At 48.9% G+C, this 21,714-nt stretch overlaps 1 protein-coding gene across 2 annotated transcripts in view; it reads left to right on the top strand.

The window, feature by feature from the left end:
* PFD5 (prefoldin 5) overlaps positions 1 to 21,714 on the top strand; it is a 79,362-nt gene that overhangs the window by 11,964 nt on the left and 45,684 nt on the right. The window lies entirely within an intron of this gene.

Here is a 21,714-nt window from a genome sequence, read left to right on the forward strand (position 1 = left end):
CTGGGCCGACTGCAGAATAACAGCCCAGTATGGGCTGTATGACTCCCAAAGGCTGCAGACTGACAAGGACAGCCACTAAACGAACTGACAGAGCTCCTCTGTCTCCTGTCAGACTCTGACAGGAGCTCACAACCAGGAGATGACAGACTGAGAATGATAAAGAGCAGGCTAACACCCCCTCTCAGATCCTGGGAGGGTCTGAAGACCCAAGAACCGCATGTGATGAAGCAAAGAAGCCTGAGGCAAAGGCTTCGTAAAGAGATCAGTTGCATTGGCCGCCCTAGGACAATAGACCACTACCAGCTCCGAACCCACGATCCGCTCTCGAACATAGTGATACTGAACCTCAATGTGCTTCGTGCGAGCATGAAACACCGGGTTCTTGGCCAGAGCAAGAGCACTCTGGTTATCCACGCGCAGCTCCGTAGGACCGGTCTGGGAAAAGCCAATCTCCGCTAGTAAGTGACGGAGCCAAACTGCCTCCATAGCGGTCGAACATAGGGCCCGATACTCAGCCTCTGTAGAAGAAAGTGCCACAGTAGGCTGCTTCTTGCTGCTCCAAGAGACAGCACCGGATCCAAGGGTGAAAGCATAACCTGTAGTGGATCGTCTCGAATCCACATCACCTGCCCAATCAGAATCACTCCATCCAGAAAGGGTAATCCCATCTCCATACATGATCCCGAAGGATCGAGTCCCCTGTAAATAGCGAAGAACCCGCAAGGCTGCCTGCCAGTGATCCTGGGTGGGAGTCTGCATAAAAGAAGACAATAAAGCCACCACAAAAGAGATATCCGGCCGAGTGTGAAGCAGCCAGATAAGAGAGCCGACAAGGCAGCTGTAACGGGTGGGATCTAGAAGGGGTGATTCTGATTGGGCAGGTGATGTGGATTCGAGATGATCCACTACAGGTTATGCTTTCACCCTTGGATCCGGTGCTGTCTCTTGGAGCAGCAAGAAGTAGCCTACTGTGGCACTTTCTTCTACAGAGGTTGAGTATCGGGCCCTATGTTCGACCGTTATGGAGGCAGTTTGGCTCCGTCGCTTACTAGCGGAGATTGGCTTTTCCCAGACCAGTCCTACGGAGCTGCACGTGGATAACCAGAGTGCTCTTGCTCTAGCCAAGAACACGGTGTTAATAAGGAAGAGAAATCTTCACTGACTGAAATGAATGCTGAATACACTGAAATGGACTAATCAGTCCCTGCACGCAGCCCACAACGTCAGTGAGGGCACCAGATCAGGCTGATGATGATGGCAGCACCACCACGGGGGAGGAGTGTCGGAATCTGCAAGAAGACAAGTGACAAAGTGGGGAGGGGGGCTGCCAATAAATAGGCAAAAGGGCAAACCCTAACCCTAACCCTAAAATGGGCGCCCCACAAAAGTGACCAAAAAGTGGCCCGGCAGCCAGTGGTTGCCCACTAAAAGAAGCCAAAAAGAAATACACATCCTAAGATAGCCAGTCAAGAGTGACTAGCCTCCCCCATCATAACACATGACAGACATGTCAGAGCTCCTAATGTCCTCGTCTGACTCACGATCCTGGGAATCCCCCTCTAAAACACTAGGGGCCAGGGAATCAACAGCCGAATCACCGAGATCGTCCCCCTCGGAAAGGGATGGGGGGTACGAGGGAACCACCGGAGGAGGTGGGGGATGGGAAGGAACCTGTGGAATAGAAGGTGCACAAGCGGGAACGGGTGTAGCAATACACTGCCGCGGAGGACCCTGCATCAAAGAAGGGGAATGGAGCCTGTAAAGCCCGCTCTCCTGCCAACCTGTAGATAAGACAGCTCCTGTAAAAGAATCCTCAATAACAACAGCATGCTCGGTGAAGATCACGCGTGGGCCAAGCCTCGTAAGGCCATAAACTGAGAGGAGGGGAAGGCCCAAATCCGGAACATGTAGGGCCTGGGAAAAGGAGCTCGAAGGTCGGTCGGTAAACAAAGGCAATGTGCCAACACCACTAATAGGCACCGATTAAATGTCACCAACAGTGACTGAACCCTCTGATGGACGGAGATCTTGTAACAAATCACCTCGGGGAGTCATATGACTCGAAGCACCATTGTCCACTAACCAAGGCTCCGCAGAAGACACTGCAGCCACGGAAGAAGGATCCGCCTCCAAAGCATGGATATGAAGGAACACTGACTCATGGGTAACAGCTGGTGTAGAGGTAGAAGAAGGCTCCGATGTAGATCCACCCTTCGCTCCCGGACGAAGGTGAGGGTACTTCTTCCAACATTTCTCCTCTGGATGTGTCCCTTTCCCATAGTGTGGGCACTTTGGTCTCTCTGAATGTGAGTCAGAGCCTGAAGAACTGTCCTTCTTCTTAGCCTTTTAATTCTTCTTCTTCTTCTGTCCTCCCGAACCTGCAACAAAGGCTCTAGTGGAGTCGGATCCACTAGCACTGACCTCTTTGAGTCGCTCGTCATGCTCCAAGACAAGCGGGGATAGCTCCTCCCATAGAAGCTTCTCACGGGTCCTCGATGTAAGAAGGCTGGTGTAGAAGACATCAAACCGAGGCGATAGTAGTTGAGTCAAAAGAATCATAGCCATGTCTTCAGAAGATATCGTTCGACCGAGGGATGCAAGCTCATCTCTCATATCCTGTAATCTGTTGATGCCCACTAAAAGAGGCCAAAAAGAAATACACAACCTAAGACAGCCAGTCAAGAGTGACTAGTCTCCCCCATCATAACACATGACAGACATGTCAGAGCTCCTAATGTCCTCGTCTGACTCAGACTGAGGCTCACAGGCAGGAGATGACAAGGCATGACAAACATGACTGCTAACACCCCCTCTCAGATCCTGGATGTGGCTGAAGGCCGAAGAGGACATAGATCCTGGGGTGGCAAGAGGAATACCAATGTCGATGAAGCCCGTCGATGTAGACTGCCGCTAAAGGAGCTCCTCACGATCCTGGGAATCCCCCTCTAAAACACTAGGGGCCAGGGAATCCATAGCCGCATCACCGAGATCGTCCCCCTCTGAAAGGGATGCGGGGTACGAGGGAACCACTGGAGGAGAAGGTGGGGGATGGGAAGGAACCTGTGGAATAGAAGGTGCACAAGCGGGAACGGGTGTAGCAATAGACTGCCTCGGAGGACCCTGCATCAAAGAAGGGGAATGGAGCTTGTAAAGCCCGCTCTCCTGTCAACCTGTAGATAAGACAGCTCTTGTAAAAGAATCCTCAATAACAACGGCATGCTCGGTGAAGATCGCTCGTGTGCGAAGCCTCGTAAGGCCATAAACTGAGAGGAGAGGAAGGCCCAAATCCGGAACATGTAGGGCCTGGGAAAAGGAGCTCGAAGGTCGGTCGGTAAACAAAGGCAATGTACCAACACCACTAATAGGCACCGATAAAAGGGCACCAACAGTGACTGAACCCTCTGATGGACGGAGATCCTGTAACAAATCACCTCGGGGAGTCATATGACTCGAAGCACCACTGTCCACTAACCAAGGCTGCGCAGAAGACACTGCAGCCACGGAAGAAGGATCCTCCTCCAAAGCATGGATATGAAGAAACACTGACTTATGGGTAACAGCTGGTGTAGAGGTAGAAGAAGGCTCCGATGTAGATCCACCCTTCGCTCTCGGACGAAGGTGAGGGTATTTCTTCCAGCATTTCTCCTCGGGATGTGTCCCTTTCCCACAGTGTGGGCACTTCAGGCTCTCTGAATCTGAGTCAGAGCCTGAAGAACTGTTCTTCTTCGTAGCCTTTGACTTCGTCTTCTTCTTCTTCTGTCCTCCCGAACCTGCAACAAAGGCTCTAGTGGAGTTGGATCCACAAGCACTGACCTCTCTGAGTCGCTCATCATGCTCCAAGACAAGCGGGGATAGCTCCTCCCATAGAAGCTTCTCACGGGTCCTCGATGTAAGAAGGCTGGTGTAGAAGACATCAAACCGAGGCGATGGCAGCTGAGTCAAAAGAATCATAGCCATGTCTTCAGAAGATATCGTCCGACCGAGGGATGCAAGCTCATCCCTCATATCCTGTAATCTGTTGATGTGGTCCTTCATGGAAGGACTATCATCAATAGCGAGCATCCACAACTTCTTTTCGAGAGATATCCGGTGGGCAAACGTCTTCTGTTGATAGAGAGACTCGAGCTTTCTCCACACGTCTGCTGCAGTCTTCAACCGGTGAACATGAACAAGGACAGAATCCTGCAAACTCAGAAAGAGGAAAGATCTGGCTCTAGAATTGAGCCGATCCCATAAGGCTGCACGATCCATAGATGTCCCATCTGTGGGATCCACCTTAGGCCGGGGAATAGGAACAGAAACAAGCTCCCAAAGATCGAAGGAGTCCAAGATACACTCCACCTTGCAGGACCATAGAGAAAAGTTGGAGCCATCCAACCGGTCCTCTTTGGGCAGTTGAGGAAGTACGGGTACCTGTACAGGGGGTACCAAAGGCTGCATCTTCGGCCCACTGGAAGAGGCTCGCCGAGATACATGAATAGAAGGGGGACGGGAAAGAGGAATAGACTCCGGACCACGGTCCTCGTGATAGAAATCACGCCTCCGTTCAGATGAGTGTCGAGACAAAAGCTCATCATCTGAGTCATCAAAGCCCGTAAACTAATGAGAAGACATCTTCGATATTTGCAAACACCAAAACACAACAAGGGAAGGTTGCCGGTGCCGAAACACAAACACTAGAAGCTCCTGAGCTGGCCGCCTTGCACAGAACGCAAGGATAATGTCAAACGCAAATGCCAACGATGCAGTTACCACAGAAAAACAGCCTCTGCCTCAAAACGCAGCCTGGGAATAGGTCGCCAGCAGGAAAAGAGCCGCCTGAAGATGGAACAACAGGCAGAACAGCAAGGCGCAGGCTGGAGGAGTGTCGCCCAGCAGGAGGAAGGCCGCCCAGGCTGAAAACGCAAATTTGGGGATGACGCCAACAGCAAACGCAAATAGGTGGACACCAAAACAGGCCGCCTTGATCAAGGAGATGGTGCTGAAGGTGACGCCTCAGCTGTCGGAGACGTCTTGACCAGCAAACGCAAGGTTGTGGGTGTTCTCCCTCGTAAAACTCAGCTCCGTGTACTCTCCTTCGGCTCTGATACCATGTGTTCATGTTCTTCTTCCGTTGCGCACTCTCACATGTTAGCAGTCATGTTTGTCATGCCTTGTTATCTCCTGCCTGTGAGCCTCAGTCTGAGTCAGATGAGGACTTTAGGAGCTCTGACTTGTCTATCACTTGTTTTGACGGAGGAGGTAGCTCATTCTAGAGCACTCAGTTTATTGCATTTCAGTGCATTTTCTCCTCTAGTCGGGATTTTATGTGCACTTCCCGGGGCAGTTTCTACATTCTTCAGCCTGCCTCACCTGCCGGACATTGTCCACCCTTTCCGGGATTTTTCTGAGCATTCGTGGCATTTTTACCAGCATTAAATGCTGGTCGGACATATTTATGGCCTCAAATTTCAGGTCGGCCAGTTTTTGGGTTTTTTGGCTATTTATAGCCATTTCCCACTTGGCAGTCAGTTGTATTATCATCTTCCCTCCTTCTTTGGCAGGTGCACACTCAAACTCCGTCATCTTCCTCCGTCTTCGGTGCTGCCGTCATCATCAGCCTGATCTGGTGCCCTCATTGACGCTTCGGGCTGCGTGCACGGGCTGATCAGTCCACAGTTTTGTATTCAGCATTCATTATAGTCAGTGCAGATTTTCTTCCTTCATTTTCTGCTGTCTCTCTCTCCTCCTCTGTGTTCGTGTTCTTCCGTTGCGCACTCTCACATGGTATCAGAGCTTGACTGAGAGCACGGAGGACCTAACCTTGTGGAGAGATACCTCACCCCTCTTCTACTGCTGTCCCCTCATCTCCAACTGCCCAGGCGGCCCCTCCAGGTGGCCATTCTTCTTGCGTTTGCTGCAGACGACTTCTCCAAAGGCTGCCACGTCATCAAATGACCCCTCCTGCTTGCGTTTACCATTAGGTGGCCCCTCCTTCAGCTGGGCGACACATCATCTAGCTGCATTTTCCTGATCTGGTGATCGTTTCCACTCCTGGGGGCTCATCTCTTGCTGCCAACCCACTCCCAGGCTGCGTTTTTGGTGTTGGTGGCTTCTGTTTTTGTGATCTTCATCAGATACCCTTGCGTTTTGCAGCTCCAGGTGTTTGTAGGCTATCACAGCCTGCGTTTTGGTGGTTGGTGACCAGACTGCTGGTCATTATTCGGCATCGGCAAAGTTTTCTTTGGTGTTTGGTATTTTGCAGATTGGAAGATGTCTTTTCATCAGTTTACAGGCTTTGATGACTCAGATGAGGAGCTTTTGTCTCGACACTCATCTGAACAGAGGCGTGATTTCTATCACGAGGACCGTCGTCCGGAGTCTATTCCTCTTTCCTGTCCCCCTTCTATTCATGTATCTCGGCGATCCCCTTCCAGTGGGCCGACGATGCAGCGTTTGGTACCCCCTGTACAGGTACCCGTACTTCCTCAGCTGCCCAAAGAGGACCGGTTGGATGGCTCCAATTTTTCTCTATGGTCCTGCAAGGTGGAGTGTATCTTGGACTCCTTCGATCTTTGGGAGCTTGTTTCTGTTTCTATTCCCTGGCCTAAGGTGGATTCCGCAGATGGGACATCTATGGATCATGCAGCCTTATGGGATCGGCTCAATTCTAGAGCCAGATCTTTCCTCTTTCTGAGTTTGCAGGATTCTGTCCTTGTTCATGTTCACAGGTTGAAGACTGCCGCAGACGTGTGGAGAAAGCTCGCGTCTCTCTATCAACAGAAGACGTTTGCCCACCGGATATCTCTCGAAAAGAAGTTGCGGATGCTCTCTATTGATGATAGTCCTTCCATGAAGGACCACATCAACAGATTACAGGATATGAGGGATGAGCTTGCATCCCTCGGTCGGACGATATCTTCTGAAGACATGGCTATGATTCTTTTGACTCAGCTGCCATCGCCTCGGTTTGATGTCTTCTACACCAGCCTTCTTACATCGAGGACCCGTGAGAAGCTTCTTTGGGAGGAGCTATCCCCGCTTGTCTTGGAGCATGACGAGCGACTCAGAGAGGTCAGTGCTAGTGGATCCGACTCCACTAGAGCCTTTGTTGCAGGTTCGGGAGGATAGAAGAAGAAGAAGACGAAGTCAAAGGCTAAGCAGAAGGACAGTTCTTCAGGCTCTGACTCAGATTCAGAGAGACTGAAGTGCCCACACTGTGGGAAAGGGACACATCCAGAGGAGAAATGTTGGAAGAAGTACCCTCACTTTCGTTCGGGAGCGAAGGGTGGATCTACATCAGAGCCTTCTTCTACCTCTACACCAGCTGTTACCCATGAGTCAGTGTTCCTTCATATCCATGCTTTGGAGGAGGATCCTTCTTCCGTGGCTGCAGTGTTTTCTGCGCAGCCTTGGTTAGTGGACAGTGGTGCTTCGAGTCATATGACTCCCCGAGGTGATTTGTTGTGAGAGTGCGCAACGGAAGAAGAACACGAACAGAGAGGAGGAGAGAGAGAGAGCAGAAAATGAAGGAAGAAAATCTGCATTGACTATAATGAATGCTGAATACAAAACTGTGGACTGATCAGCCCGTGCACGCAGCCCGAAGCGTCAGTGAGGGCACCAGATCAGGCTGATGATGACGGCAGCACCGAAGACGGAGGAAGATGACAGAGTCGGAGTGTGCACCTGCCAAAGAAGGAGGGAAGATGATAATACAACTGACTGCCAAGTGGGAAATGGCTATAAATAGCCAAAAAACCCAAAAACTGGCCGACCTGAAATTTGAGGCCATAAATATGTCCGACCAGCATTTAATGCTGATCCGACCAGCATTTAATGCTGATCCGACCAGCATTTAATGCTGGTAAAAATGCCACGAATGCTCAGAGAAATCCCGGTAAGGGTGGAGAATGTCCGGCAGGTGAGGCAGGCTGAAGAATGCAGAAACTGCCCCGGGAAATGCACATAAAATCCCAACTGGAAGAGAAAATGCATTGAAATGCAATAAACTGAGTGCTCTAGAATGAGCTACCTCCTCCGTCAAAACAAGTGATAGACAAGTCAGAGCTCCTAAAGTCCTCGTCTGACTCAGACTGAGGCTCATAGGCAGGAGATGACAAGGCATGACAAACATGAGTGCTAACACCCCCTCTCAGATCCTGGATGTGGCGGAAGGCCAAGGAAGAAACGGATCCTGGGCTGGCAAGAGGAAAGCCAAGGTCGATGAAGTCCGTCGATGTAGACTGCTGCTGAAGGAGCTCCTCACGATCCTGGGAACCCCCCTCTAAAACACTAGGGGCCAGGGAATCCACAACCGCATCACCGAGATCGTCCCCCTCTAAAAGGGATGGGGGGTACGAGGGAACCACCGGAGGAGAGGGTGGGGGATGTGAAGGAACTTGTGGAATAGAAGGCGCACAAGCGGGAACGGGTGTAGCAATAGACTGCCTCGGAGGACCCTGCATCAAAGAAGGGGAATGGAGCCTGTAAAGCCCGCTCTCCTGCCAACCTGTAGATAAGACAACTCCTGTAAGAGAATCCTCAATAACAACGGCATGCTCAGTGAAGATCACGCGTGTGCCAAGCCTTGTAAGACCATAAACTGAGAGGAGGGGAAGGCCCAAATCTGGAACATGTAGGGCCTGTGAAAAGGAGCTCGAAGGTCTGTCGGTAAACAAAGGCAATGTGCCAACACCACTAATAGGCACCGATAAAATGTCACCAACAGTGACTGAACCCTCTGATGGACGGAGATCCTGTAACAAATCACCTCGGGGAGTCATATGACTCGAAGCACCACGGTCCACTAACCAAGGCTGTGCAGAAGACACTGCAGCCACGGAAGAAGGATCCTCCTCCAAAGCATGGATATGAAGGAACACTGACTCATGGGTAACAGCTGGTGTAGAGGTAGAAGAAGGCTCTGATGTAGATCCACCCTTTCGCTCTCGGACGAAGGTGAGGGTACTTCTTCCAACATTTCTCCTCTGGATGTGTCCCTTTCCCACAGTGTGGGCACTTCGGTCTCTCTGAATGTGAGTCAGAGCCTGAAGAACTGTCCTTCTTTGTAGCCTTTGACTTCTTTTTCTTCTTTTGTCCTCCCGAACCTGCAACAAAGTCTCTAGTGGAGTCGGATCCACTAGCACTGACCTCTCTGAGTCGCTCGTCATGCTCCAAGACAAGCGGGGATAGCTCCTCCCATAGAAGCTTCTCACGGGTCCTCGATGTAAGAAGGCTGGTGTAGAAGACATCAAACCGAGGCGATGGCAGCTGAGTCAAAAGAATCATAGCCATGTCTTCAGAAGATATCGTCCGACCGAGGGATGCAAGCTCATCCCTCATATCCTGTAATCTGTTGATGTGGTCCTTCATGGAAGGACTATCATCAATAGCGAGCATCCGCAACTTCTTTTCGAGAGATATCCGGTGGGCAAACGTCTTCTGTTGATAGAGAGGCGCGAGCTTTCTCCACACGTCTGCGGCAGTCTTCAACCTGTGAACATGAACAAGGACAGAATCCTGCAAACTCAGAAAGAGGAAAGATCTGGCTCTAGAATTAAGCTGATCCCATAAGGCTGCACGATCCATAGATGTCCCATCTGCGGGATCCACCTTAGGCCGGGGAATAGGAACAGAAACAAGCTCCCAAAGATTGAAGGAGTCCAAGATACACTCCACCTTGCAGGACCATAGAGAAAAGTTGGAGCCATCCAACCGGTCCTCTTTGGGCAGCTAAGGAAGTACGGGTACTTGTACAGGGGGTACCAAAGGCTGCATCTTCGGCCCACTGGAAGGGGATCGCCGAGATACATGAATAGAATGGGGACGGGAAAGAGGAATAGACTCCGGACGACGGGAAACGATCACCAGATCAGGAAAACACAGCCTGATGATGTGTCGCCCAGCTGAAGGAGGGGCCACCTGATGGTAAACGCAAGCAGGAGGGGTCGTTTGATGACGTGGCAGCCTTTGGAGAAGTCGTCTGCAGCAAACGCAAGAAGAATGGCCACCTGGAGGGGCCGCCTGGGCAGTTGGAGATGAGGGGACAGCAGCAGAAGAGGGGTGAGGTATCTCTCCACAAGGTTAGGTCCTCCGTGCTCTCAGTCAGGCTCTGATACCATGTGAGAGTGCGCAACGGAAGAAGAACACGAACACAGAGGAGGAGAGAGAGACAACAGAAAATGAAGGAAGAAAATCTGCACTGACTATAATGAATGCTGAATACAAAACTGTGGACTGATCAGCCCGTGCACGCAGCCTGAAGCGTCAGTGAGGGCACCAGATCAGGCTGATGATGATGGCAGCACCGAAGACAGAGGAAGATGATGGAGTCGGAGTGTGCACCTGCCAAAGAAGGAGGGAAGATGATAATACAACTGACTGCCAAGTGGGAAATGGCTATAAATAGCCAAAAAACCCAAAAATTCGCCGACCTGAAATTTGAGGCCATAAATATGTCCGACCAGCATTTAATGCTGATCCGACCAGCATTTAATGCTGGTAAAAATGCCACGAATGCTCAGAAAAATCCCGGTAAGGGTGGACAATGTCCGGCAGGTGAGACAGGCTGAAGAATGCAGAAACTGCTATGGGAAAATAAAATCCCAACTGGAGGAGAAAATTCACTGAAATGCAATAAACTGAGTGCTCTAGAATGAGCTACCTCCTCCGTCAAAACAAGTGATAGACAAGTCAGAGCTCCTAAAGTCCTCGTCTGACTTAGACTGAGGCTCACAGGCAGGAGATGACAAGGCATGACAAACATGATTGCTAACACTTTTCTCCTTCTACTCTTCTTCTTCTTCTTCCTCTACTACTTCTTTCCACTCTCTCCCTCTCCCTCTTCCTTTTCTTCTTCTTCTTCTACTTTTCTCCCTCTACTTCCTCTTCCTCTACCTCTCTTCTCTTCCTTCTCTTTTTCTACTTTTCTTTCTCTACTTCCCTCTCCCACTTCTTTTCCTCTCTCCTCCTCTCCCTCTTCTTTCTCTTCTCTCTCTCCCTCCTTTCTCCTCTCTCCTCCTCTTCCTCTTCTTCTCTCCTCACTCCTTCTATCTCCTCACTCCTCTCCCTCTTCCTCCCTTCTCTCCTTATTTTTTCTCTTCTCTCCTTCTTTCCCTTTCCTCCTCCTCTCCTTCCTCTTCTCTCCTTCTCCCTCTTCTTTCCTTCTCTCTCCCACTCATTCTTCCTCTCTCCTTCACTTCTTCCCTTCTTCTTTTCTTCACTTCTTCACTTCTTCCCTTCTCCTTCTCTTCTCCCTCTTCTCCTCCTCTCTCTCTCTCCCTCTCCTCTTCTTTCTTCTCTTCTTTTCTTCTCCTTCTCTTCCTTCTCTTCCTTCTCTTCCTTCTCTTTCCCTCCTCTTCTCCCTCTTCTCCTTCTCTCTCTTCCTCTTCTCCTCCTCTCTCTCCCTCCTCTTCACACTGTCCACGGGGGAAAATGGCACAGCTACCAACGAAGGGGGGGGGGACTTGTACGTCAACAGCTCATACGTCAGCAGGGGGAGGGGGCCACAGCGTTCGATGGAGGCCCAAGGGCCCGCCTCATAGTTACCTGGAACGGGGAACGGGAACAGGAGTAGGACCCCCTGGAACGGGGGGAACGTCCAAGGTGGGGGAACGGGAACGGGGGGGAATGACACATATCTTAAGTGCCCCAAATATGCCCTGCATGATCAAGTTGCCCCAAAGAATGTCCCTCTAATTGCCCCAATACCCCTCAATGCTCCAAATTGACCCAAATGTCCCAAAATTGCCTCGATTACCCCCACAGCTCCAAATTGCTCATGAATTGCCCCAATTATTCTAGTTTCCCTTGAAATTAGACAATATAAATGGATGATTACCTTGGAATTGAAAATAGGCTGAAATTTGATTGTGATTTGCAAGAGTTCATGATGCATCAAATTTGAGCTTTGCATGGACTCCTAATTGGCTTGTGGGTTGTCTTGACACTTTGAATATTCAAAAGAGAGAGAGAGAGAGAGAGAGAGAGAGAGAGAGAGAGAGAGAGAGAGAGAGAGAGAGAGAGAGAGAGAGAGAGAGAGAGAGAGAGAGAGAGAGAGAGAGAGAGAGAGATTAGTGTGTGCACATTAGGCAATGGAGATAGGTGAACATGTAGTAGGAGTGTGATATAAGCAAAAAGAAAAAACGTGGAAAAATGTAAATTTTTGGTCAATAGGCCTGGAATGGCCGTTCCAAACAGGGAACGGCCCAGGGAACGTTCCCTGGCCGTTTCACCTCCTCCAAGGATCTGGAACGCGTTAAACCGTTTCTATAGGCCGGAACGGCCGTTCCCTGTTTCTATGGCCCGCCTACAGCAAACAGGGGAGGGGCTTCTGCAGCAACGGGGGGGGGGGGGGGAGCTTCTCTCCGACGGGGAGGAGGGGCGTAGCCTTTATAGAGGGGGGTGCAATGGTACGCCGCCACCTGGGCGGTATGCATCCCCCTTGCCTACTTCACTCCCTTCCTCTCTCTCCCCGACGTACTATCGGGGGGAGAGGGAGAGGGGGGAAAAATATTTGAAAAAAGAAAAGAAAAGGGGGGGGGGGTTCCTATGGGCATGGGGACATTACACTCCTCCAACAATCCAGGAGTCTACGTCTGGGAGTCCATCCGCCAGAACCTGGTGCGTGCCCTAATCTCTGTAGGGGCATAGACATTGAGGACTCCAAGGCACAAGTCCCCAATATTCAATTTGATTCATAGAATCCTCCTTGCTACTATCGTCCCGTGGTCTCGTACACAAGCGGTGAGATTCGGGCCAATAGAGGTACATATGCCTCCACCCTTGCCGTGGGCACCTATGGCGTACTCCCAGTAAGTGTGCGAGCTGCCCGGGAGTACCTTCCCAACCTGCTGGGCTTGGGTGGGAGTGAGCTTGTGCTCCTGTAGGAGTAAGATGTTGATCCATCCGACAAGGGCAGGATGCAGCTTCTTCTGAACAATCAACTTCCTGGAACCACGTGCCCCACTATAGTGGAGACTATTCACATTCCAGGATGCAAGGTGTAAGCTCATGGGGAAACCTGTGACTGACCGAACAGGCATCTGTTTGGTGTGGAGGCTGCTAATGAGGAGGAAAAACTATGCGGCATACAAGTATGCTTTGCCACTAGTCTGGATGGCGAACTCCAGTTCCCCATGGTGGCCCTCAGTCGGGATTATAGGGGTGATAGATGCTCTAGGTGGTACTATCAATGCATCTATTAGCCATGTTGAGAGTCGCGACTCTGTACACTGGTAAAAACGGGCCGCCTGTGCCAGGGGCCACTTGATCACATCTCGTGGAGCTCTCCACTGTGGAGGGGCTCGAAAGATAATGCTCAAGTGTGGGATCTCGGCACCAACCCACTAGTTAATGTCCATCATGCAACTAGGCCATTGCTATGTAAACAGTGCCTGTCCTTCCTCTCCCATCCTCTAGGAGGTGTGGTCCGCCACCTGACTCTTCAGCTTCTCTATCTATGTCGTCGTCCACTCCTCTGAGTGAGAGGATTGAAGAAAAAAAGCATAGGTTGGTTCATTTGGTGGTGCTAGTAGATGGACCTTGCCCCTCCTTGACTTGTGAATCACGAAGATCCCCATCTCTAGAGGTAGTGGGAACTCTCTGCGCTCCGCAACTCTCAGATAGGACCATGGGCCACTGCGGAAGAACTCTTGTGGCAACAGCTGTGCCTGTCTTGGAAAAGTGTGACGGGCGGTAGGGGTGGATGAGCTGGTGACTGTGTGGGAGGGGGAAGACTGCTGGTGCGAGGAGGATGTAGGCGTGTGTGGCTTATCACCTCTTGTGGGAGGAGGGGGGTCGGTCTGGGGGGGATCACTTGAACCGGGTGCGGATCAGGGGGGGTACTCAGCACGGGAGGTGGTGGGGGGGAAGAGGGTCGGGGGATGGTGGGATGGTTGGAGATACGTGGCAGGTGTTGGGGGGGGGGGGGGGACTGGTGGTCTTGGAAGGGGGAGGGCTGCGGGCCAGGGTCAGGGGGGGCATGGGAGGTGGGTGTGGGGGTTGTGGGATCTTAGGTGAGGTAGTCTGTGGTGCAGGTGGTGGATGTGGGGGATTGCGGTCCTACCGGGTGGGGCGCGCAGAGGGGGGCTACGGAGTGCTTTGCCGAGGAGGCATGGCCTGCCCTCGTGCTCCCTGCTACCGAGGCTGGGTTTGAGGAGCTGGCTGCGGCCCCCCCGTCATCTCCCTCTCTGTCGTCTCTGGACCTGTGTGAATCCATCAACGTCCACTTGTGGGCCTGTTGGCGGAACCACCTTGGCTCCGAAATGCGTACAATCTGCTGCATGATGCCCAAAGTCATGGCAGCGCAGGCACTGCCTTGGTTGCCCAGTCACAATGACTTGTTGCCTAAAGGAGTGACCTCTTGCCTCAAATCTCTAGGAACTTTGGCATACTTTTTGTGTCCTTCACGACCACTTGTACCTTTGGGACTCCTATAGTTGTCACTGCATCCGCGAAGGAGGCAGGAAGAACTGTGCAAAGAGTCGTCCAAAGTCCTCCACTAACTGGCAATACTCTATCGCCAATCCGGGGAAAAGTAGGGTGATTGGGTGTCTAAGAAAACTGTTGTGGAGCGGAAATGTCTCAATTGTGAAGCTGCTATACTAGGGAACCATGTAGATGGGGGGGATTATTGTTTTCCGAAAGGTGGTAAGACCGCCTAGCCGGGCCTCAAGGCAGAAGAGGTGCGCGGGGAAGGGGGGCAGCCAGGGGGAGAGGCGGGTGCAAGGCGGGCATGCTTGGAGGCGGGTAGGGGGGTAGGATAGGTGGCCACAAGGGGGGGGCAGACTCAGGGCGGGTAGGGCGGCGGGCGGATAGGGCGCAAGGCGGGCAGGGTGGCGGGCGCAGGGCGGGCAAGCGGCCACAAGGTGGGGGGGAGACTGTTGAGTGGGAGGGGAAGGATTGTCGAGCGGGGGGGGGGGGGGGGGGGGGGAGGACTTGTGCGGCATCGGATTAGACGGAGGTGGGGGGCAGCTTGTGATGTGATGGCGGGGAAAAGCTCAGGTGGTCTTTTTGTTGGAGAGAGGAGTAGGTGCCAGTGCCCATGCAGCCAGTGAGTCACTGTTGTATGTGTCATTCTCTTGTTTGGTATATGGATTCCATTTCCTGAGCACACCTCTAAGTTCTCTTCTTTTGTAGTGTTAATTTGTTTTCTTTCTCTTTTGTCTTGTGTTCAATAGTTTATTTCAGCACTTGTCTATGCTTTCATTGTTGCACTACTTTTGACATGGTATCTGATTGCAGGATCTAAGTTCCTGTTGTGATTTTTCTGTTGATTATAGGTCTTTCTTCCCCTTGCTAATCAAATATGTGTTTTTTGGACCAGCAACCTGCATTTTTGGCCTGCGCCTAGATTCCTGCCTAGAATTATCAGCTTGCTGCATTAAATGCTCCAGTAGCATGCCTTTTTCATTTTTTGCCCCTAATCATGGTTGAGCGACTGTTTGTACAGGCCGTTTTTACTGTGTCTGGTAGTTTTTGACTAGTAGTTTTTACTGTGTCTGGTAGTTTTCTTCATTTTGTAGTAGTTGGCCTTCATTTCTGATCAGATTTTTGGTTACACTACATGTGAACTCTCATTTTGTGAAGTCTGCCATTGGTTTGGCCGTATTCTCTCTATATTACTCTCTATCCTCTATCTTCTCTTCTTATCCTCTCCCAATGGCTCCTTTGTGCACTTCTACAAATGATAAGCTACATGGACCTGACTATCTTACTTGGAGTGCTGTGATGAAAGCTTGGTTTGTACAGAAGCAGATTTGGTATATCGTATGTGGAGCTATTCCTTGGACTCAACGTCCTTTTTCTCTTTTGGAAGATTTTGATGAGGACAACCATGAGGAAGTTGTGCTTACGTGGGATTTGGATGATTCACGTGTGTATTTTGCACTACTTCGGTGTATTTCTAAAGAAGTTCTACCGGTGGTTATCTCCTGCAGGACATCACTAAAAATATGGTTGAAGCTTCAGATGTTATACAAGGCACCTTCCCCATGCGTGCTGTGATCCTTTATGGATAGCTTCAATTGATGAAGGTTGAGCCAAAGGACACCTTTCAGTCCTTTTTGCTCCATGTTACACAGGTACAGAATCAACTTCGACACATGTAGTTTGCCCTTCCTGAGGCACATCTAGTGGGAACAATACTCTACAAGCTCCCCCTGGATTTTGATGGAGTGGTGAATGCTTTGAGGGCACACACATCATCTACACTTGTGAGCTTAACAAATATATCCTCAATGTTGCTTGAGCATGAGGCATCTTTGCGTTTACAGGGGCAGCTTCTATCTCTAGCAAGACATCACCAGAAATATGGTCGAAGCTTCATATGTTGTATGAGACACCTTCCCCCATGCATATTGTGACCCTTTATGGACAGCTTCAATAGATGAAGTTTGAGCTGAAGGACACCACTCAGTCCTTTTTGCTCCGTGTTACACAAGCACAGGACCAGCTTCGACACATGTAGTCTGCCGTTTTTGAGGTACATCTAGTGGGAATAGTACCCTATAAGCTCCCCCCAAAGTTTGGAGTAACGAATGCTTTGAGAGCTGTGGTAAGAAGGGACACTTCTGGAAGGACAACTAGGAGTTAGTAGCCTCATGGAAGAAGAAGGAGAAGCAGAAGAAGCAGGATGTGGATTTCTCCAATGAGTCATTGTCACCATGTGGTGATACTTTTTGCAGTTGCTTTCCTTATTTACTTATATAAATATTTTATTTTTCTTTTCTTTAGTTGCTATTGCTTTTTAACCCTAGAGTTCTCTTGGATTAAGCCGGGATCTTTGCATGGCCAGAAGCGGCAGCCATAGGGACAAATTGGACTAATGGTTTGTCTGAGCCTTGGGACCGGTTCCATATTGAATGGGCACTGAAGAATAGAATACCAGTGGTTTGGGATTGTGTGCTTAGCCACTGGAGATGGTGCAGGACAATGAGCCTGTCCAAGACAGAAGATGCACATGTGAGAATGCCCATGGAACATTACACTTTTTGATGTGGTTGCAATGATAAAAGTTGCTCAAACAACTTGAGGAATGCAAGGGTCACCATTCCTAAAATTTAGGGAGTTACTATTTTTGGATCCGGGAATCTGTTAGCATCATTATCTTCGTTTTTGCACGAGGATTAGTTATTTGTTTGTGCCGAGGTCAAATTTTGCACCGATCATGGAGAATTTTAGACCGGAAGGTTTAAACGGGAAAATTGTTACATGTATGCCATGTGTCACAATTTGGGTACAAATTCCCAAAAGAGAGAGAGCATTAAAAAAAAAAATGTAATAGGCAAGAGGGGCAGATCTGAGGGTAAAGTTTTTTAGGGGCTGAGGGCAGATTGCTGCAAGTACATCAGCTATGGAGAGTACTTCTTCGTCTCTGACTCGTGCACGGAGGTAGCGCTTGCTCCTTCTAGTCAACTCTCTCTCTCTATTCTCAGAGAGAATGCTCTACATGATGGGGTGATTTCATCGAATGTACAATTCTGTGTTTTCTTTGCACTTCTGCTGAGGCAAGAGCCTCATTGTCTAGGTTTAGGAGCAGCTGATTGCTTCTCCAATACAAGAACTAAAGAAAGTGATAAAGAAATATTGAGAGGGGCGCCAGTCTTCGGGGCCAATTTGGTGTTGAGCGAGGGAGCAAGGTCTCTATTTGTGTGTGTATGTGAAAAGACCAAGTATTAATTGAAGGGATTACCTTTTTATGTGAGTCATAGACCGGTTTCATGGTTCCATCCCCAGGATTTGAATTCTTTTCTGTAAGAATTTAAGCTTGGACAGTTTTGGGTGAAAAGGCCATACACATAGGTTTTACAGAGATTATAGGTGAGAGACTACGAGATTTTTTCTTGGATACAGTATTTGTTAGATACAAGACTAGAGAGATGGCATACATGGACAAAGGCAAAGGAAAACTCCCTCATGAAGAAGAGAGTTTTTCTTCTGCTCATAGACTTTGAAGAGAGAGTATTGGTGCATAGGTGTCAACATCTTCTAGAACTGAGATTGAACCATAGGATGAGGAGCAAGAACAGGAGGACTTGTTTGAGGCACAACTCCTTAATATGGTTGACTCTTTCAAAAAACTTGTAAAGAATTCTTTGAAGGGAGCTACAAGCTCAAGCCTCGAGAGCTACGGACCGCTTATTGGTCAAGCGTTTCAAGCCGAGTGGCCATGGCTACCTCTCACATAGCCGACGCGCCCTCCCTACCTATGGGGTGTAGTGAGTTTACCTTGATGCCCGATCGAGTACCCTCCTCTCCCGTGCACGCCGGTAGCTCCACGATCCTTGAGGCAAGCTCAAGCAACCTCAATCCCTCTTCAACAAGCTCCATCCTCCATAGCCGCGCGAGACAAGGGAAGAGTAGAGAAGAGAAGAAGATGAAGAGAGGAGACAGGAAGCTTTTTTTCCTCGGTCCCTCACTCTCACACACTCACTCCCTCACTCCCTCACACTCACTCACTCACTCTCTCAAGCATAAGTAAGAAGGCAAGAAGAAGAGAAGAAGAAGAATAAGCTTTTTGCCACACACAAGAATGAGCTTCTCATTCACTTTTCAAGTTTATATACATGCCCTACTTCCCACGGGCGGTCATCCTCAATTTTTACATGGCCGGCTATGGCCTAGGCCCTTTTTCTCCATTCTTTCACTTCCTAGCTAATGCTACCGCTCTTCTAAGTTTACAATTTGCACAAGAGGGAGCCTGGCGCTCTTTTACAAGGATTTGAGAGCGCCTTTGAATTTAAAGGTGCGCTTTCTTGCTTTTAACTCCTCCAGACTTCGGCGACTGCGCCTTGGACTTTTGGCGGTTATTTCCATGCTTTTGGATTTTATCCGGACTTATTATTCTTTTGGGCGCCTTCTCCATGCCTGCCCTAGGCCTTTTCCTGCTTCTCAGATTTTTCTATTTTCCCACTTTTTTCTTGTTGCTAGTGTTGCAGTAAACATTACCCCCCTCCTAGCCGAGTGCCAATCCCATGGCACTGATGGGTGGTAGCTTGGAAGGTGATAGTGTTGGTGGCCGGGTGGCCTTTTGAGTTTGTATACATGCCCTTGTCGAGGATGGTGTTGGAGGAAATTGAAAATGGTGTTGAATTGGGTCCCTCCGGAAAGGTGTCTTGACAAAGATCTGCTTTGCCTTGACAAAGATCTGCCCTTGAAATTAAAAATGGTGTTGTGGCAGATCCATTGGTTGATGTGCTTTCTCTTTGATACGGCTCGATCTTAATCTGCAAGGCAAAGTTGTGCACTTCCTAAGGGTTGTGTCTGCCTCTCTGTGGTGCGTGCAATGCGCGTGGTGGTGGAACTGGGAGTTGGATTGAGTCCACGGTGTTGTGTTAAAAGAAGGATTTATCATGATGCATGAAAAACTATGAGTTACAAAACAGCTAAAGCCAAAAGTTTTATTAGAAAGTCATGCTCCACTGTATGTAGGACATTGTGGTATAGATGCTACAATCAAAGCGGTAGAGACTTTCTTCTATTGGCCAGCCTTGAGATCTAATGTTGATGCATATGTCAGATCTTGCCTTGTATGCCAAAAGGTCAAATTTGATGGATAGAAGGCACCAGGGTTATTGCAACGAATGGGCACTGAAGAATAGAATGCTAGCGGTTTGGGATTGTGTGCTTAGCCATTGGAGATGGTGTAGGACAATGAGCCTGGCCAAGACAGAAGATGCACATGTGAGAATGCCCATGGAATAAAAGTCATTGTAACTGAGCCACATTACACTTTTTGATGTTGTTGCAATGATAAAAGTTGCTCAGAACAACTTGAGGAATGCAGGGGTCACCATCCCTAAAATTTAGCCCCGAAATTTGTTAGTGTCACCATTCCTAAAATTTAGGGAGTTACTATTTTTGGACCCCGAAATTTGTTAGTGTCATTATCTTTGTTTTTGCACGAGGATTAATTCTTTGATTTGTGCCGAGGTCAAATTTTGCACCGATCATGGAGAATTTTAGATCGGAAGGTTTAAACGGGAAAATTGTTACATGTATGCCATGTATCACAATTTGGGCACAAATTCCCAAAAGAGAGAGAGAGGATTTAAAAAAAAAACGTAATAGGCAAGAGGGATAGATCTGAGTGTGAAGTTTTTAGGGGCTAAGGGTAGATTGTTGCAAGTACATCAGCTATGGAGAGTACTTCTTTGTCTCTGACTCATGTACGGAGGTAGAGCTTACTCCCTCTAGTCAACTCTCTCTCTATTCTTAGAGGAAATGCTTTGCATGATGGGCTGATTCCATCGAATATATAATTCTGTGTTTTCTTTGCACTTCTGCTGAGGCAAAAGCCTCACTGTCCAGGTTCAGGAGCAGCTGATTGCTTCTTCAATGCAGGAACTAAAGAAAGTGATGACCACGCCACATGGGAATAGGGTTTTCAGCTCTGATTTAGTGCTGTTTGTGGGACTGTTTTACTACTGGAATGATGCCAGGGTCAAAGGGTCTGTAGTCCAACTGGTATGGAACATATCTGGAATGGAATAAGGCTGAGAACAGGTCAAGAAATAGGTGAAAAACAATAAATACAGAGTTCTGCAGATTGCAATTCTACACTTGAATTATTGAGTTATGCTCACAGAAAGTGTTTTCCTACTTGGGATGTTGTTCTGGATATGTTGTACTGTCCTTATGCAACTGAAATTTACTCAGAAAGGGATTTTGTTCTGGATATGTTGTACTATCCTTATGCAGCTGAAATTTACCTAGAAAAGATGAAAGCCAACCGTTCACAGGTTTTGTACTTTGGAAAAAAAAAAATAAAAAAAAAAAAAAAATATATATATATATATATATTGTAACCTTCCATCTTTTAATTGATAAAGAAATATCGAGAGGGGCGCGGGTCTTCGGGGCCAATTTGGTGTTGAGCAAAGGAGTGAGGTCTCTATTTGTGTGTATGTGAAAAGACTAGGTATTGATTGAAGGGACTATTGCTTTATGTGAGTCATAGACCAGTTTCAGTCATCCTCTTTCTCAGACTCCAATTTTGATCCTTCGGCCAAGGGGAAGTCCAAGGCGCAGTAGGGATCCACTTATTCAGATTGAAGAAAGGCTTGATTGCCCCTTCCTTTGCTGCTTTCTAGTCCAGGTAATGTGGTCATCTTTCACGACTCTCTAGTGCTAGAGAGTGTGTGAGAGAGTGGTGAGATGGGGCAGCTAAGCCTCACCTATACAGGTATATAGGTGTATAGGTGTATAGATTCTAGAGGGACGTTCTTGACGTATTGACCAAAGTGTGGCAGGTTTAAACCTTGGAGTTGGGATTGACATCCAGGTTCATGATGGGATGTTATTTGATAGAGAGCGGGGTCGGCTTCTAGTCCGAGTTCACATGAGGGGACACTTTGGCAGTCTTGGCCAAAGGCAGGGAAATCAAGGTCAGATATGTTCAGAGGCATTTTTGACATGATAGTCTTATATGCTACTACGAGACATTGTTGACAGACAGAGATCTGTTATGACTCTTCTCTATTTTCAGGAATTGGTACAATCGACATTGACATCAGGTTCTCTCTGAGGCACCTTGGTGGTGGCTTCTATGTTGTATGGATTGTGATGAGTCATTATCATTGTATTAGATCACCCATGATCTGAGAGAGGGTGTTAACAGGATTGTTAGCTCATGTGTGAGTTTGTGCATGCCAGTTGGGTTGGGCACACCGGTCATTATTTTAGTGATTTTTGTGTGGCATTTGTGGCATTTTATGCTAGTTGGCTGCATTA

This window comes from Lygodium microphyllum, chromosome 19 (genome assembly GCF_053477565.2).
Source record: "Lygodium microphyllum isolate KBCC chromosome 19, Lygodium_microphyllum_v1.1.10, whole genome shotgun sequence".
NCBI classification, from domain to species: Eukaryota; Viridiplantae; Streptophyta; class Polypodiopsida; order Schizaeales; family Lygodiaceae; genus Lygodium; species Lygodium microphyllum.